This window comes from Macrotis lagotis, chromosome 4, assembly GCF_037893015.1.
Source record: "Macrotis lagotis isolate mMagLag1 chromosome 4, bilby.v1.9.chrom.fasta, whole genome shotgun sequence".
Classification (NCBI taxonomy): domain Eukaryota; kingdom Metazoa; phylum Chordata; class Mammalia; order Peramelemorphia; family Peramelidae; genus Macrotis; species Macrotis lagotis.
In genome coordinates, this window is record NC_133661.1 from 12,577,800 (window position 1) to 12,595,320 (window position 17,521).

General features: G+C 44.5%; 1 protein-coding gene across 6 annotated transcripts in view; it reads left to right on the plus strand.

The window, feature by feature from the left end:
• Positions 1–17,521, plus strand: part of SGMS1 (sphingomyelin synthase 1) — a 232,173-nt gene that overhangs the window by 21,807 nt on the left and 192,845 nt on the right. For all 6 annotated transcript variants that reach the window (XM_074232263.1, XM_074232261.1, XM_074232262.1 and 3 more), the window contains exon 2: positions 10,979–11,090. The gene's annotated coding sequence lies outside the window, so the exon portion shown is untranslated. The remainder of the gene's footprint in view (positions 1–10,978; positions 11,091–17,521) is intronic.

Sequence of the window (17,521 nt, forward strand, 5' to 3'; positions counted from 1 at the left end):
GGAGGTTGGTTGTCAGATTGTCTGCACCGATGCCATAAGTTGGGGTCCTGCTAGTCTCTAGGATTTAGCTCCAAGTTTCCAACAGGTGACTCTTAATTTTTTTCGTAGAGAACCCTAGGCTTCCTTCTGCTAGCCATAGAATTTCAAGTCTTAATAGTAATAACAGTAATCATAACTAGTGTTCATATTTGCACTTTAAGGTTTGAACAGGATCTTATAAATATCTCATGTGATCCTTATAACAAGCCTTGGGGCAGGTAGATGGCTCTGTCCTGGACAGGAGTCCGGAAGACATTTAACTAGCTGTTGATTCTGGGCAAGTCACTTGACTCTATTTGCCTCAGTTCTTTATCTGTAAAATGGGCTGGAAAAGGAAATGACAAACTCCTCCAGCTTCTCTGCCAGGAAGCCCCCAATGGGGTCCTCCAGAGTTGGGCACAACTGAAATGATGGAAAGACAAGAAAAAACAAGTCTGGGAGGGAGGTGTTATTCCCCCCATCTCCTCCCCATCAGAGTTTAGCTCCTGGAAGGCAAGGACTATGGTTTGCTTTTGCTTGGGGTCCCCAATGATTAGACCAGGCCTGGCATATTGTAAGAGCTCCATTAAAATGCTCAGGAGGCTTTCTGCATTTGATCATCACAGATTGTGTTTCTCCTAATTATGGGTGGAGTGGTTTAACTAGAAGGTTGGTCCTTGGCTGATGTTTTTTTGTTTGAAAAATATTCTCTTCTGTACTTAAGGATTGATGTTTTATTTCTTTCTTTTGGGCAGCAGTGACAGTAGAGGACCACGTAGGGTGGCACAATGGTGGCATATATGGAGTTACAGGCTCTGGCTTCAAATCTGGCTCTAAGTCTGGCTGACTTGGGGGGGGGGAATCACTTAACCTTCAGTTTGAGGACATTAGACTGGATGACCTTGGAGGTCCTTTGCACCTTAAGAGAGGAGGGCTGTGATCTCTCTACCCTCCTTGTAGTCTTGACATAAGTTAATACCTTTGGACGTGCCCTAAACTCAAGATTAGACTAAACTAATTGAGATGAGCACTGAAGGGAATTCCCTTTCTGTAAAGCAGGGTCCTCAATCTGTATTTCTCACCCCCCCAATTTATGGATAGATTTCAAGGGATCTATGAACATGGATGGGTAGAACAAAAGAGGGTATCTTTATTTTCATTAACCTATAACTGAAATTTTACATTTTCTTCAGTTATTTCAAAACATTATTCTGAGAAGTCCACCACACTTCCAGAGGGGTCCATGCTCCTAGGGTCTCAGATGTAGACAGCAAGGACCTTTGATGCCTGTAGGTGGGGTTGACATCTATCCCAAGTTCATCAGAGAGTCTCTCTTACTTTGCAGTCATGAAAACATGATGAGTTTAGGGGCGGCTAGGTGGTGTAGTGGATAAAGCACTGGCCTTGGAGTCAGGAGTACCTGGGTTCAAATCTGGTCTCAGACACTTAATAATGACCTAGCTGTGTGGCCTTGGGCAAGCCACTTAACCCCATTGCCTTGCAAAAACTAAAAAAAAACAAACAAAAAAAACAACCAAAAAAAAAAAAAAACCATGATGAGTTTGGACCCACCCACCAGGGAAGGGGTCTTCTACTTGGCTTGTTTAGACTGGGCCAACTCTTGGTCTATGCCAGCTTCCAGAGGGCAGGCCTGTTCTGTCTATCCTGGTATCCTCAGGGCCTTGATCCTGTTGGGACTTTAAGGACTTCCTGAATCAGTAATCAGTAAGCATTTATTAAATACCTTTAGCCTCTGAGGACTGGAAACATAGACACAAAAATGAACCAGTTCATTGTCCTCAAGTGGTACCTTGAATTTTTTTTTTAACTGAAACTGTGATTTCATTAGTCTATGGAATCCCTTCAGGACTGATTGCTGCTCTCTCTGTAGCTTAAAACTTGAGGGTCTTGCTTCATCACTGAAAAGTGAGGTGACTGGTTCAGGGACACCTGATGGTGATGATGATGATGATGATGATGATACTTGTCTTTCATTCTCGAAGAAGACCATGACATCAGGGAGATGATGCCATGACAAGCAAGTGAATTGGATTAGAGTGAGGGGAGGCTGTGCTACGTCATCAGCCTCACTTTCTCGTCTAGAGCCTTCTGGGTAGTGGCCATATATAAATTAGGACAACTGGAGATGACCCAGAATGCGAGGCAGGCAGGGACACCCAGGAGGGCGAATTTCTGTGTGTATATATATGTATAATATATATATATATATATATGTATATTTCTATTTTTATAGATGAGGAGACCCAGACCCAAGTTCTGCCTACATGACCTCCATGTCTCCACTACATGGCTACTACTTTTAGTAATAATAACATAATAATTATTAATATCATAATAAACACTACTTCTATCAATGACAGTGTGACTCTGAGCAAGTCACTTATGTTTGCCACAGTATCTTCATGTAAAATTGGGACAATGACACCTACCTGCCAAGGTGGTTGTGAGGATTAGATAAGAATTGTAAAATTCTTAGCACAGTGCCTGCTCATGGGAAGTGCTATAAATATCATAATAATAGTGATGTTAATTAGCAAACTAATGTTTTCAGAGCTGTCTTCATGTGTTATCTTGTCTTAGCTACACAAGAACCCATTGCAGATAATCCAAATATTACCAGCTCCTTTTTATAGATGGCAACCTCATGTTCATACTGTTAATGGCATCATAGGCAAGATTTGAATCCAGGACTTTCTGATCTTGAATGCTTTGTAGACATCATTTTCTCTGAGCATTTTAGGAATCCTATGATTTAACCCCCTTGCCTTAAAAAAAAAGAATCCTGTGATGGAGATATACTAATTGTTTTATTATTCCCATTTTACAGTTGAAGATCAGAGAGGTGAAGGGGCTTGCTTATTGTGATAATAAATAACAGGGGTGGAATTTGAACCCAAGCCTTCCTGGCTTACAGATCCAGCCCTCTGCCATGACCCTAGGCCTCCATTCCCCCTTGAGAGGGGCCATAAGGAGAATGACTTATTGGCAAAGTTTGACTGGAATGTAGCTAAGTGGGACAGAAGACCTGAATTAATATGCAAATCAATTATAAACTAAACAGGTTGATTAAAATTGAAGATCTTTGGAACTTGGAATCTGTCCACATGGAGGTTGTGGTCACTTGGCCTGCTTCTTTGGTTGGGGAATAGACTTTTAATGCCAGATATTTTCTCCCTGGCTCCAAGGAGGTCAGGAGAGTGGAGGCAGACCAGAGTTAATGACTGGCACGAGTGACTGGGATTTTGGCAAAAATGATCCAGGCATTGAAGCGAGATGTTGCCTCCTTGTTGCAGTGAGGAGACTTGTCTGGGTATTTTTAAGCTGGTCAACTTTTAGAAGACTGTTTGCTTTGTCCTAACCTTGTAGCAAGGAGGGGCTTGGACGTCATAGCCCTGGGTGGAAATGTCATCCCAGTCAGTCTCTCCCCTTATTACCTCATCCTTCCCATAGCAAAAACAAAACAAAACAAAAACCACTGACCATGTTATTCTCCTGCTCAACAACCTTCCATGGTCTCCATCTCCCTATTAGGCATAGGGATGATGGATTCATCCTATGACAGTTGATGGATTTGGGAGGGATTTTATCATGATTCAATTCTTGCTTCTCTAATGTGTAAGTTTATGAATATTGAAGTTTTCCTCCTGAAATTTGCTTCTCTATTCTAGCAATCTTGTCAGAATGTGATGAGTGATTCATTCCTTTGTAGAACTATGGCCCTTTCTCATAACCTGAGGTACAAAAGTCCAGGAACAGTTGGGTAGAAGTTGCCAAGAGGCAGATGGAACTTTGATGCCAAGAAAATCATCTTCAAATTTTAGTTGTCCCACAGTACAATCAGTTGCTTTTTTTTTTTTTTAAAGTTTTTGCAAGGCAAACGGGGTTAAGTGGCTTGCCCAAGGCCACACAGCTAGGTCATTATTAAGTGTCTGAGGCCAGATTTGAACCCAGGTACTCCTGACTCCAGGGCTGGTGCTTTATCCACTACCCACCTAGCCGCCCCTATGTACATTTTTGTGGGCATGGGGTGGTGTTCTCCTGGTCTTACTGAATTCACTTTATATCTGTTCATATAACAATTTCCACAGTTTTTCTGAATTCCTCCCATTTGGCATTTCAATAATAATTCTCTCCATTCATGCACCCAGATTTGTTCAACCATTTCCTGATCCATGAGACCCAACTATGTTTCTAGGTTTTGACGACTACAGTGAGGGCTGCTCTGAATATTCTGGTCTAAATGGAGCAGTTACGTTTTTGCCTCTTTGGGATATATGCTTGATAAGCATATCAAGGGAAATCCCTTTTTTTCTAGAAGTCCTCTCTGAGGACTGGAAGATCACCAGGCTTTATCGTTTGCCCTCTGGTCCCCTGGCATTGTCATCTGATCTGCTGATGTCATCTAATGAGCCCCAGGCCTTGCCAGCTACCCTGTAGCCAAATTCTTTTATAGGTTGTCCTCTGTGAGGGCAGGGGCTATCTTGCTGCTTCTATTTGTATCCTTAACTCTTAGTTCAGTGTGAACACATTGTGGTTCTCTTTTATTAAATTCATGTTTGACTCTTCATGACCCATTTGAAGTTTTTTTTGGTCAGAGATACTAGAGTGGTTTGTCATTCTCCAGATCATTTAAGATGAGCAAACTGAGGCAAACAGGGAGAATGGACTCACTCAGGGTCACCTGGCTAACGAGTGTCTGAGACTGAATTTGAACTCAAGTCTTCCTGATTTCAGGCCCAGTGGTCTATCTAGTGAACCCCCTAGATAGACAATCTCATGAAGCCTGGAAGTCCTTTTCAGAAAAATGTTTTTATATGCACAAAGTAAAATACTTAGAATTGTCAAGGAAACCAATTCTTTAAAATATGGTTATCAAAATGTTTAAAATAGTTCCCAGATCCCACCTTAAGAATTGCTGGTTATGAATATTTTCATCCATCCATCCATCCATCAATCTACCCACTTATCCATCTATTCATCAACTGCAGCAACTCATCCATTCATCCACCCTCTTACCAATCCATCCATCTATCATTCATCTATTCATCCTTCTTTCTATCTATTCACCCGTCTATCCCACTCACCCATCCACCCATCCACCCATCCATCCATCCATCCATCCATCCATCCATCCATCCATCCATCCATCCATCCTCCCTGTCATCAGCCATCCTCTTGGCTTCCTTCTTTCTCCCCTCCTCTGACTTCTCACTCCTACCTCTGGGTAGTTATCTGACATGGAGCTCTGTTCTCCTTTATTTACTCTTATTCCTGTAATTTATCCTTGTGATAGCTCCAGTTATTTGGCTTCATTTTCAGGACTGGGGTGGCGTGTGTGAAAAGAAACTGTGACTTTGGTGGGACCTGGGGATAAAAGGGCAGGGGTGGGGGGAGAACCGGCTGTGCCTCTCCTTAGAGCCCTTGCTGTGTAGTTCTGTCCAGCTTCATGGGATGGGTTCACTGGACAAACTTTGAGACAAGTGTTTATATTCTCTCTGCTCCGGTGGGGGAGGGGGAGGAGAGGTATCTTGGACTCCTTCCTGCGCCCCCCCCCCCCCATCAACCAGGTTTCCAGTCGTCACTCCAGTTGCCTGGGAGAGTCTATGTCAAATGTCTTCTAGACATGGGGTACCATCGCTTTCATGACCTCTGTCTACCAAGAGGAACTTGGGTTTTAGAACTGGGAAGTACCTCAGAAGTTGTAAAATCCAAGCCCCACCTCACCCCTTCCCCCTCGTTTCATTGAACATAACAGAAAATTGAGGTCCAGAAATGTCAGGTGACTTCATCTAGGGTCACCCATTGAATAAACATTGGGGGGGGGTAGGATTTGAAGCCAGGTCCTTCAACTCCAAATTCTGTCCTTTTCTCACTGTTTTGTCTGCTTCTAAACTGTGGCCTCCCAGAGCCATAGGGAAAGATTGGGATTTCCTCCTGGACTCTGGGAATTATCTGGATACAGAAGGGTGAGTTGGGGGAATGGAGGAAGAGGGAGGAGAGAGGTGAAGTGATTGGAGAGAGAAAAAGAGAGGAGAGGAGGAAAGAGACAGTGAGGAGAGAGAGAGAAAGAAAGGCAGAGAAAGGGAGGGAGGGAGGAAGGAGAGAGATGGGGAGAGGGAGGGAGGGAGGAGAGAGAGAGAGAGAGAGAGAGAGAGAGAGAGAGAGAGAGAGAGAGAGAGAGAGAGAGAGAAGAGGAGAGGAGAGGAGAGGAGAGGAGAGGAGAGAGAGAGAGAGAAGAGGAGAGGAGAGGAGAGGAGAGGAGAGAAAGAAAGGGGAGAAAGTGGGAAGACGGGAGGGAGGGAGGAAGGAGAGAGAGAGTCTAGTTTCTTACTGACCATCAGTGCTCCCCTCGTTCTATTAACAGATGGGCCTTATCAGATTACTGTTTCATGGAAGACACTAGAAATAGCAGTTTCTGGGGTGTCCTAGGTCACAAGGTACTCCAGAATTGGGTCTCCACTGTAGTTTGGGGAACAGGCCTGCCTCCTATAGCTAGAAAACTGTGCCTTAAATCCCTCCTCAAGTGCCTTGGCCTTGTGACTCTTGTGTGTGGGGGCATTCCCAAGAGCATGGGCAGGGGTTATTTTGAGTTTTTAAAGTTTCCCTTAGGGCAGTTGTTGAAGTGAATGGCTGGAGCCTGGGGCTGGAACACGGATGTTCAAATCCAGCCTCAAACACTTAGAAGCTGTGTGACCCTGGGCAAATCACATCACCTTGTCTGCCCAAGTACCTCAACTGTAAAAATGGGGTGGTAGCAGCATCTCCCTGGCAGGTTTGCTGTGAAGATCCAATGACCTAATAGGAGAGGGTGCTCAGCAGCAGAGTGCCTGGCTCCCAGAGGGTGCTCTCTAGACGGTATCTCTTCCCCTTCCCCTCAAGTCAGCCCACCTTTGGGCTCCAAGGACAAGGGCTTACCAGACGTGGTGGAGGATGGAGCTAAGTTCAAGGGGCCAGTTTGGTGCTGTTAATGCAAAAGTCGAAAGAAATGAGTCTGGAAGTGTGGATGGCAGTCAAATTGTAAAGAGCTTTAAATGCCGAAGAAGGAGGAGTGTCGTTGACCCTAAAGGGGATAGGGAAACCCTAGGACTGTTCAAACAGAAGAGTGACCTGGTCACCCTGGGCTTCTTCAGGCCTTCTCTCATTTTGGTGGCTGCGGCAGGGTGGGCTGGAGACGGACGTTGGAGGCAGGACAGGTGGCAGTGGTCCAGGCCCGAGAGCATGAGGGTCTCAGGTCCTCCCACAGACCTCTGGGGACAGGCCTTTGTTTTCTCTCCAGAGCTCCAGCCTGGCTGCTTTATATGCCAAAGCCTGGCTTCATGTTTTTTAAGTTGACGTGTGCAGAACAGAAATACCAGACAGCTCAGTGAGGAGAACAACGCATCTTCCTTCAAATACCAGGTGGCTCCTTACGGCCGTTGGCGTTTGGGAGCTGACATTTACTCATGACTTAATTGGATTTCCGCCTTCATTGGCCAGATTACCGGGCAACGTTTCAAGGAAATTGTAAATAGGTGGACGGGCTGTTGCTAGCAAGGGCAGAGTTGGAAATGGGTGATGTGTGGATGAGACTTTCTGAAGCCCCCCAAATGCAAAGCAGATGGGCCGAGTCTTCTCTTCTGAGGCTAAGCTCCCCTCTTCCCCTCCCACCAATGCTTTTGTACATGGGACATTGGTTAAGTCACAAATAAAGGCTTGGCAGGGGAGGGAGGCAAGTAGTTAGAGATTATACATGTGCTATCAGGTGCAACGTATTTCCAAAGTATGAAGAAATGGAACAGAGGTGAATGTTTCGAGGTGGGGGAGACATGGCCAGACAACAGATTGTGGAAGTGACTTGGGTTTGGTGGGTTTCTGATGCAGGCTAATGGGGTCTGGGGCTGCCTGGAGAGTGTGGCATCCAGATGTGATTGCAACTGGAATTAAAGGACACGCAATGTTGAGTGCCATGTTTTAGGAAGGATCCAGGTAACTAAGTGAGCAGCCTGGAGAAAATACTATACAAACTTGGGGTGTTAACCTGGAGAAGAGAAGAGAGATGGTAGAATGACCTACAGGAGAAGGATTGAGCTTGTTGTTCTTGAAATGAGGGGGAGGTCCTCATGAGATAGCCTTTGACCTGACCCAGGGAAGTCTCAATGACGAGGGTTGTCCCTCCGTGGTTTGGGCTGCCTTGAAGAATAGTGAGCTCCCCATCCCTGGAGGTTTACAAGGTGAAGGGAGATGGTAGAAGTGCTTCCTGCTCCATTCTGCCTTAGTCTAGATGATACTAGCTAATGGTAGATGGCCTCTGAGATGCCTTCTTCTGAGGCTGTAATTCTGTGAGACTGAGTTAGCCCCAGGCAAGGGTGGCAGATATTTAACATTGCTGAGGAACCTTTAAGCCTTAATTATAGAATTTCTACAAATACCAACATTTGGGCCTTAATTGGCATAACCCATAATGACTGGAAATGAAAAATTTACCATGCCCTTAATAAATAATAGTAGCATTTAAAAATCATAAGCCCTCAGTTAATAAACGTTTGAATTCATGCACAAAATTCATTTCAGTAGTATAATTTCACTTGAGAGATGTGTAGGGGATAGAGGGCTAGTGGTGGTAGAGCCATGGGTAAGTTCTTGGTAATTCTTTAATATTTTTAGTTATAAGTTGCTGTTGATCTGCCTTGGTGGATGGCATTTCCACAGTGGAAGTTCTGAATCCTAGAAAATCACAAATCCAGGCCAAGGTCATTTTTCAGTTTGCAGGTATATTAAAACTACACAAAACAGGGTATTTCTTCAGAGGGACAGTTAGGTGGTGCAGTGAATAGAGCACCAGTCCTAGAATCAGGAGGACCTGAGTTCCAATTTGGCCTCAGACACTTAATAATTACCTAGCTGTATGACCTTGAGCAAGTCACTTAACCTTATTGCCTTATAAAAAAGAAACCTAAAAAAAAATATGACTGTATAGACAAGTCTGCATATTATCTTGCTGGGCAAAAGCTGTTCTGCCCTGTCCTCCTGCCCCAGTGGCAGCTCATGAGGTTAATGGGCTTCTTGTCCCCTCTGGATGTTGGTTTTCCTGAGAGGGTCCGGGATAGGGAGCAGTTGAGTCTGACACCGAGTCACTGGTCAGGCCAGTCTGGTTTGGTGGAAGGACACTGGAAAGTCAGCTTAAAGCTGGTCACTTTTTCATGGGAATTAAGGTAGCTTTGAGTTATGGGAGGAAGGGACAATCCTGGCTGTATCCCTGGAGAAGGGGGTTGCTGTAAGGAAGCCACCATCCCACTCTTATACAATGGAGTGGACGTTTCTGATGGAATGGCAGCGTTGACCAGAGAGAGAAAGCATATATCCATTAATTAGTCACTGTGTAGCAGGATGGTGAAAGACCTGTATTCAAATTCTACTTCTGATCCTTATTGGCTCCATTGATCTTGATGTTTGGAGCCTCATTTTCAGAATTTGCAAAATGAAGATGGTGATGCTTGGCACTGCCGTTCTCCCAGGCTTAGGGGATGGTCATCAGAGGTATTGGCTTTGGGGTGTTGATTGAAAAATCAATCAAGCAGTCATATTTGGGGCCAAGTTCTCAGCAGTGTAAAAAGAAGGTTGGGCTGCATGGGTCCTGAGGGTTCCTTCTGGTTTCAAAACTGTGATTCAGGGTTGAGTTTATGCCACTCATAGGCATCCAGATGGAAATGTGCTAGAGGCAATTGGTAATGACAGGGTTCCTCCAATCTTTCCCAACTCTGCAATTCTGAGATGAAGTGTATCCAGCCACATGTAAACCTTAAAATGCTAATCATGGAAATGTCAGTGGCCGCTGCCATAATTCATCAGTTCACTTAGAGGGTGCCGTGTTGGACCGAAACTCATAGCTATAAGTGTAAAATCTGGGGGCCCATTTGCATGGTGCGGTCCTGTAGCTTACCTTCCCACTGGGTTCATTTCAACAAACTCTCCCTCCAAGCCCATGTGGAGACTTATCCCAGGTACTGCCCAAGTGAACTCCCAGTGTTCTCTCTCACTGGGAAGCATCCAGAAGTTTAGGAGCAACAACCACTCATCATTCCAAGAGATAAGGCTTGTGGGGAGGTTGGGTCACTCCTGGCCATCCTGGGGGCCCCGAGCTAAATCTGCCCTTTTATCTGATCTGTAGTCTTATAGAAAGGGCAGTGCCTGGGGCAGTTCTAGGTCACTGAAGTGGAGGAAGCTGGTGGAGGCCTGCCATGATCTGAATCCTTCTAGAGGGGGTGAGGTCAGGGACCAAAGGTCCATTGTCTGTTTTTGGATTCCATCCTGGTGTTTAAGTTTCTGAGTTTTCCTCCCCACCCTCAGCCCCTACCCCTAAATCCATCTTTCACGCTGTTGGCAACATGCTCTTCCTAAAACTCCAGTCTGATCACGTCATTCCACAGCTCAAGAAGCTTCAGTGTCGCTCATTGAATTTCCTCTGGCTCCAGCCTCCTTTTCTCAGACTATTTCCTATGACGTTCTTCATGTCCTTTATGTTCCAGCCAAATTGGACTAGTGGTGGTAGCCTGGGATCAGTGTTTGAGTGATCACCTCTCTGCCTTTGCAAGAGCTGTGCCTCCTACCTGGCTCACACTGCCTCCTGAGTTCAGTTTAGGGATTCCCCTAGGTGTAGCTTGACTTTCCTTCATCCAAATAATCATGTGTTTGCTTCTCTGTTTTCAAGTTTGAAGGCGGGGATAGTTCTTGGTTTTTTAAGGAGTTTACAGGCCAATAGCTAGTATTTAACATTCTACCACATGCATTCAGTTGGCACTTCATAAATGCTTATGGTGTTAATCATTAATTCATTGGTTGCTCTACTGCAATAAATACTTTCTTAACTAAAGTAGAATTGAGTTTCTTAACAACAAATACTCTACTAGGTCCTCCGGCCTTCTTGGACTCATCTGGATGATTCTCTTTTCTTTGCTTCCAGAGTGTGGACAGCTCCGTCTCTCCCTTCCTGGGCCATGCCACCCAGGAACACCGTGTGAGGACCTGTAGCCAGTAGTGTTCCATTCATTGAAAGAAAGGAAACTCCCCTGAATGTGAGTAAAGAGTTTTCAAGAACCGTTCATTGGCTTGCCTGCTACTTGTTGTCTTTTCTAGAACACAACATTGGAAATTCCTTGATTGAAAGAACTCTGATTATGCACATCCATGGGGCGCTCTCCCAATAATGGATGTGAATAATGCCCAAGGCCTTTGACTGGCAAACAGTTAAAGGCATTTTGTATTGGTGGTTTTGTACCTCAGTGCCTGGGGAGTATGTACCCCTCTTTGTGGCAGCTCCCACCATGGGCATCACATTTCTCCATCTTCTCTTCTGGGAGGTCCATGGGCATGGCCTTCCTTGGTATTTCATACTTCAAGATGTCCAAGGATGGGTGGTGCCATCATCCTTGATCTTTCTGTGAGGGTTTCTAAGGAGAAAAAATTCACCATCTCCATCAGCCCAACTTGGGGATGAATGTTCTTTTTTTCTAGAATAAGTTTTATTGATATATTTTTACTTTTATATTATAATCATATTTAGATGCTTTCCTACACAACTATTCTCTCTGGAATTGTAACAGAGAGATAGTGAAGTCACAATAAGGGAAACAGTGATCGCATGTGATGCTGTATGCACCATTTCTGCTCCAAAGGCTCTTAGCTTTCTGAAGAGAGGAAGGAAACAAGGGTTTCATGATCTGTTTTTTAGAATCTATATGTATTGTCATTTAATCAATTATTTGTTTTATTATAATTATTTTTAGTAGAATTTGTTATAACTGCTAAGAAATTGGCTTCCTTTTAGGTCTGTGTATGTGTGTGTGTGTGTGTGTGTGTGTGTGTGTGTGTGTGTGATAAGCTCTTCTGAACCTGGGTACTTGGCCACTGGGTGAGAAGTAGGTGGCTGCAACTAGACGTGAGCTAATAATATTGATAGCAAGGCCAACAATGTTGGCTCTATGTTAGCTTTTTACATAACGACCCTGCAAGGTAAGGGTTATTTTTATTCTAACTTTACAGAGATGGAAACGGTGGCACAGAGATAAGATGACTTGCCCATACAGCTAGGGAGTGTTTGAGGCAGGATTCAAACTCAGGTCTTCCTGACTGCAGGTCCGGTGCTCTAGCCACTGGGCTCCCTTTCCAGCTTGGGGAGAACCCTGGGTTTCTCCCATGACCCTTGGAGGCAACAAGGAGGGCTGCAGTTGTGTTCCCTTTGAGAAGTAACTAGAGCAAATGATGATGAAACTCTGGAAGGCTAAGAGAGGGACCCCATGGCCTCCCCTCTTTTCTTCACTGTGGCTTCTCTTCAGTGGTTAAGCAGCTTCCTCTCCTTCTTTGGGTTCTTTCTACCCATACATCAGAATATGTGTTTGTTTTGGGTTTCTTCTGGAGGGAAGGGGAGTGGTAGAGATGGGGTACCCTTGACCAGACAGTGGAAAACAACCAAGAAACCAAATGCAAAGTTGGGGTCAGTGTATGAAAATTAAAATCAGAGTGATGGCCAAGTCACTGTAACCCGACGACATGAGTCTGGGTTCCCATTCAAATAAGAAAAACTCCCTACAGAGTATTATTACAATAATTCTCACCACTACCACAGCAATTGCTGGCATTTCTACAGCATGCTTTACAAGTATTAGAACATTTTGTCTTGGGAGATGGGTGCTATTATTAGCTCTGTTTCAAAATTGAGGAAACCGAGTCAAAAAATTAAGTGACTTATGTAGGATCACAGAATTGGGAAGCCTTGGGGGTAGGATTCACACTTGGGTTTTCCTGATTCCAAGGCTGTCTCTGAGGTGAGAGGGTGCAGGCAGCTCCCTCTTTCTTATTTTTGGCACCTCTGGACAGATGGCAGAACAGCTGGAGATGTCAGTCTTATCACCTGATCTCTCATGTCCTTGGCAGGGCCGTGGCGTGTGTGTGTGTGTGTGTGTGTGTGTTTGTGTGTGTGTCTATGGGGGGGGGTTCTCACAAGTTTCTAATTGATTACCCATCTCTCTTCTTATCCTGGGCAGGAGTCACTGGTGATGGACTCGACCCATTACCAAAGGTAGAGGTGGGGGGGGGGCATAGAATTTTACAGGAAAGGGGAGGGAGGTTAGCAAAGGTAATGGCTGGCATGATTGTGCCCATTTCATGGGTGAAGACACTAAGATTCAGAGAAGCTCATAGGGTTATGGATCTAGACTTGGAAGGAAGCTCCAGAGACCCTTCCCCTCGTTTCAGGAGTAAGGACACTGAGGCAGCTGAAGGTGTCCCAGGGTGTAAGCAAGTGAAATCCTACCCTCTGAAGTCAGAGCCAATGGTTAAATAGCTTGTGCAATCAGGAAGGGGCCAACGTTCGGAATTTTCTGAATCCAGAAATGGACGGACTCATGGTAGGTCACTGGATGGATCATGAGACACAGATATGCGTTAGGGAACTAAGGAACTGAAGAGTTACTAAGTGGAATTGTTGTGCTAAACTCCGCTAGGAGAAGGCCCACATTTTTCTTTATTGTTTTCTTCTTTTATTTCCATTTCACTTGCATTTCTACCTGTACTTGGCCTGGACCAGAAGTTCTTAACCATGGCTGCATCAGATTGGTTGGGCTTTTTTAAGAAAATATTTGGACAATTATTTCTTTGGCAATCCAATATATTTTCTTTTATGCATTTAAAAACATAATTCCAGGGCAGCTAGGTGACTCTGGATTCAGGAGGACCTGAGTTCAAATCTGTATCCAGACACTTAATAATTACCTAGCTGGGTGACCTTGGGCAAGTCATTTAATCCTATTGCCTTGAAAAAAAATAAAAAAATATATCATTCCGAGAAACACTGGTAGAAGTGGAACGGCTCTCGGGCCCTCCTGGGGTCCTCATCCCTCTGTCCACTTATTCACAATCATTAAAAGCTTACCGTATCCTGCCTGGTGGTTTAAAGTAGATTTTGTAATCGGGACAAAGCAGGTTGTTTCTTGTGGTTTGGAGGTGATCCTGTGCTCTCAAAAGACTGCAGGTATTTTTTCAGTGAATGCTGGTGATATTATCGCTGTTGTTAGAGGACCAACCCAGAGATGCTGGAGAGACTCTGCCTGGGCATTGAAGGATGATTCTGGACCCATCACTCCAGGCTGAGGATGCCAGGTGGGGCTCCACCATCCTCCCTGTGGCCCAGGCTCCAATTAGACGGGGAGCTCCTTGAGGACAGGGGTTGTCTGACTTTTGTATCTGAAAGAATGAGAAAACCTTCATGAAGGACTTGCAAGTCTGGCCCTTAGAGTTAGCCCTCAGCAAATCTTTTTCTCTTCCAAGGGGAGGGTTTTAGAAAGCTGCTGCTGACTGGTTGCTGAATAACTGAAATTACTGACAGAACAGGTTTTGGGGAAATGAAAAAAAACGAAAATGGAAAAATGAAAAAAAATGGAAAAGAAAAAAAAAAGAAAAAATTAGTTGGAGATGGTTGTTCACATGAGAAGGAAATAGGTGGGGAGGAAGGAAAAGAGAAGTAGGTGGAGGGAGGAAGGGAGGGAGGGGGAGAGAGAGAGAGAGAATGCTCAACAATTAATATTTCTTATCCCCAGCCACCCTTAACAATCCATATCTCTAATAGAATTGACCTTTTTCAAAATGCAATTTTATTTTATTTTCAGTTCCAAATTCTTTCCCTCTTTCCTCCTTACACACCTCTCTGCTTCCTCCAGACTAGAAACAGAAAGCTCAGACAAACATATATGGCCATGGAATATTGTTTTTTTAAAAATAAATATTTTTATTGGGTATTGTTATATCTAGATTTCCCCCTCCCCACCCTGCATCCCTTGATGTCCCTCTTTTTTCACTGTATTTCTGTATTTATTTATTGTAAGGCAAATGGGGTTAAGTGGCTTACCCAAGGCCACACAGCTAGGTGATTATTAAGTGTCTGAGGCCGGATTTGAACCCAGGTCCTCCTGACCCCAGGGCTGCACCACCTAGCTGCCCCACCCTTTTAAAAACAAATTTAGACTTACTGTGGTTGATCTCTTGCTATATTATTATTATTATTATTATTATAAGTTTGAAGTCGGCTATTCTGGGAGTTGTGTTGAGCTCTGGCTTTTCCCATTGTTTTCTACCAACTACTTTTATGAAATGCCTACTGTGTGTGTAATAACTAACACTTATTTAGCACTTCAATTCCCAAAATATTTAAAATCCATTTTTCCCTTTGAAGATGACAAGTTTTCTCATTCCTATTTAATCAGTATAGAAACTGAGTTTTTTGGCAGAAGAGGCAGGGAGATGGACCTTGAACTCAGATCTCACTGCTTTATGCTCTCTCCAAAATAAGGTTTTCAATGGGAAATAAAGGTAAGATGGCAGCCTGGCTAGTTGATCCTGTGGCTTTCGGTGGAGTGTCCATAGCATGTCCAGGGGGCTGGTTTTCGGGACTGTATGTATATGGTGCCGCTCACCTTTATCTGACTGGACAAGAGGCAAGTGTGATTTAACCTGTCTTCCATTATTGCTTCCCCTCCCAAAGGCATAACTCTAGCCTGGCATCACTCCCCAAGCTCTCCTCCCGCCTTGCGGAGACTTGCGGGATGCCTCTGTCCACACCTGCTGCTGTTTTTGAAGTCAGTATTTTGGATCTCTCTTTTGTATTGAGCTCGTGATCCCTTAGAGTTCAGACCCTCATCCCCTCATCCCTGGATTATTGCAAGAGCTGCTGTGGGAGAATTACCTGCCTCTACTGCTTTGGTCTATCCTCCATTCAGTTTCCAAGGAGATCCATCCACGTCATTCCTCTGCTCAATGAACTCCAGTGGCTCCCTAGTACCTCTAGGAGCAAACACAGAGAGCTCTGTTTGGCATTTAGGGACCCTACTAACCAGTCCCCTCTTGCCTTTCCAGTCAACTTGCCCCTAACTCTCGACTGTGTTCTCTTTGATTCACTGACCAGGGTCTTCTGACTCTTCCATGGAGACCCTCCATCTCTGTCTCCAGGTGCTTTCTCTGACCATGCCTAGACAATGCTTCCCCTCTCTTCTGAGATGATTGCTCTCCCCAACTTCCTTGAAGTTCTAATCAAAATCCCACCTTCCTTGAAAGTCTTCCCAACCCTCTGAAGCCAGCACCTCTCCTCTCTGAATTCCTTCCTTCCTTTGCTCTCGAGAGCTCACTTGTGTATATTGGTTTGCATGTGTGGTCTCCCTCATTGGATGGTGAGCTCTTTGGAGGCAGGGATTGCCTCGTGCCTCTCAGTAGATCCTCCATAAATGGTGTTTGACTGATTGATCAATGAAGCTCTTTGAGGGTGCGGACACTGTCTGGTTTCATCCTTGTATCTGTAGCTTGGAGCACATCTGGTGTCTGGGCTCTTGAGGTAATAATTGAAGGCAGAATAACATGGATAAAAGAGTGATAGACTAGGAGTCAGGAGATTTGGGTTCAAATTCTGATTTTCCTACTCATCATGGGATAGTCTCCTTATCTCTGATAAGGTTTCTTCCTTTGTAACATGGCATCAATGCTGCTTGTAGTCCCTATCTCCCATGGTTGCTGTACCTTCAAATTCGAGTTACTGTGGCGGTGATTGTGATGATGGGTGATATGTGGAGGAACAGTCTAGATGACACATTTGGATCAAAGATGGTTCTTTGAGTAGTCCTTCAGGAAAGGATAGAAAGTTCCCAGAAAATAGCATTGACTTTGTCCTTGAAACAGCAAATTCCATTCTGAAGAGCAACTCAACTGTGCCATGTCAGGGCTCCAGCCTCCTTTTCCCCTCTGCAGTTTAGAGTCAGAAAGGATCTGAGTTCAAAATCTGCTGCTCGCTCTCACTAGCTATATTCATTCATTCATTCATTCATATTTGTTTTTTTGCAAGGCAATGAGCTTAGGTGACTTGCCCAAGGTCATACAGCTAGATAATTATTAAGTCTCTGAGGCCAGATTTGCACTCAGATCTTTCTGACTTCAGGGCCAGTGTTCTATCCACTGTACCAACTAGCTGTCCCTACTAGCTATATTTAGATGGGCAAATCACTTTGGCTCCCTGTGCTCAGTTTCTTTATCTGTAGAACGGGATCATCCCTTCAAACCCTTACCTCAACTGACTCAGATGATATGATGCAGGGAAAGCTCTTTGTGAATCATAAAATATTCCTAAACTATCAGATTAAATTGATAATAAGTAATGGTGATGGAATTGAATTAAACGGAGCTACAGAGGAAGAAGGGAAGATGGAACGTTGACCCTTGGGACCAGTGGGCTACTCTCCAGATTGGAAAACTGTGTTTCTGACAATGCTCCATTGCCTGCTGGAGTCCGACCACTCACCGAGTGGGCATTCTTCTCAGTATGGCCCATGGCCCATGGAGGGAGTGAACATTGGTCCATGAGAAGATAGAACCACCAAGTAGGGATCCATCTCCTAGTGCACAATACATGGAGCACCCAAGATTTGTGGGCATAATTCCTGGGCAGGTCAGTGAATCTGGGACTTTGGTT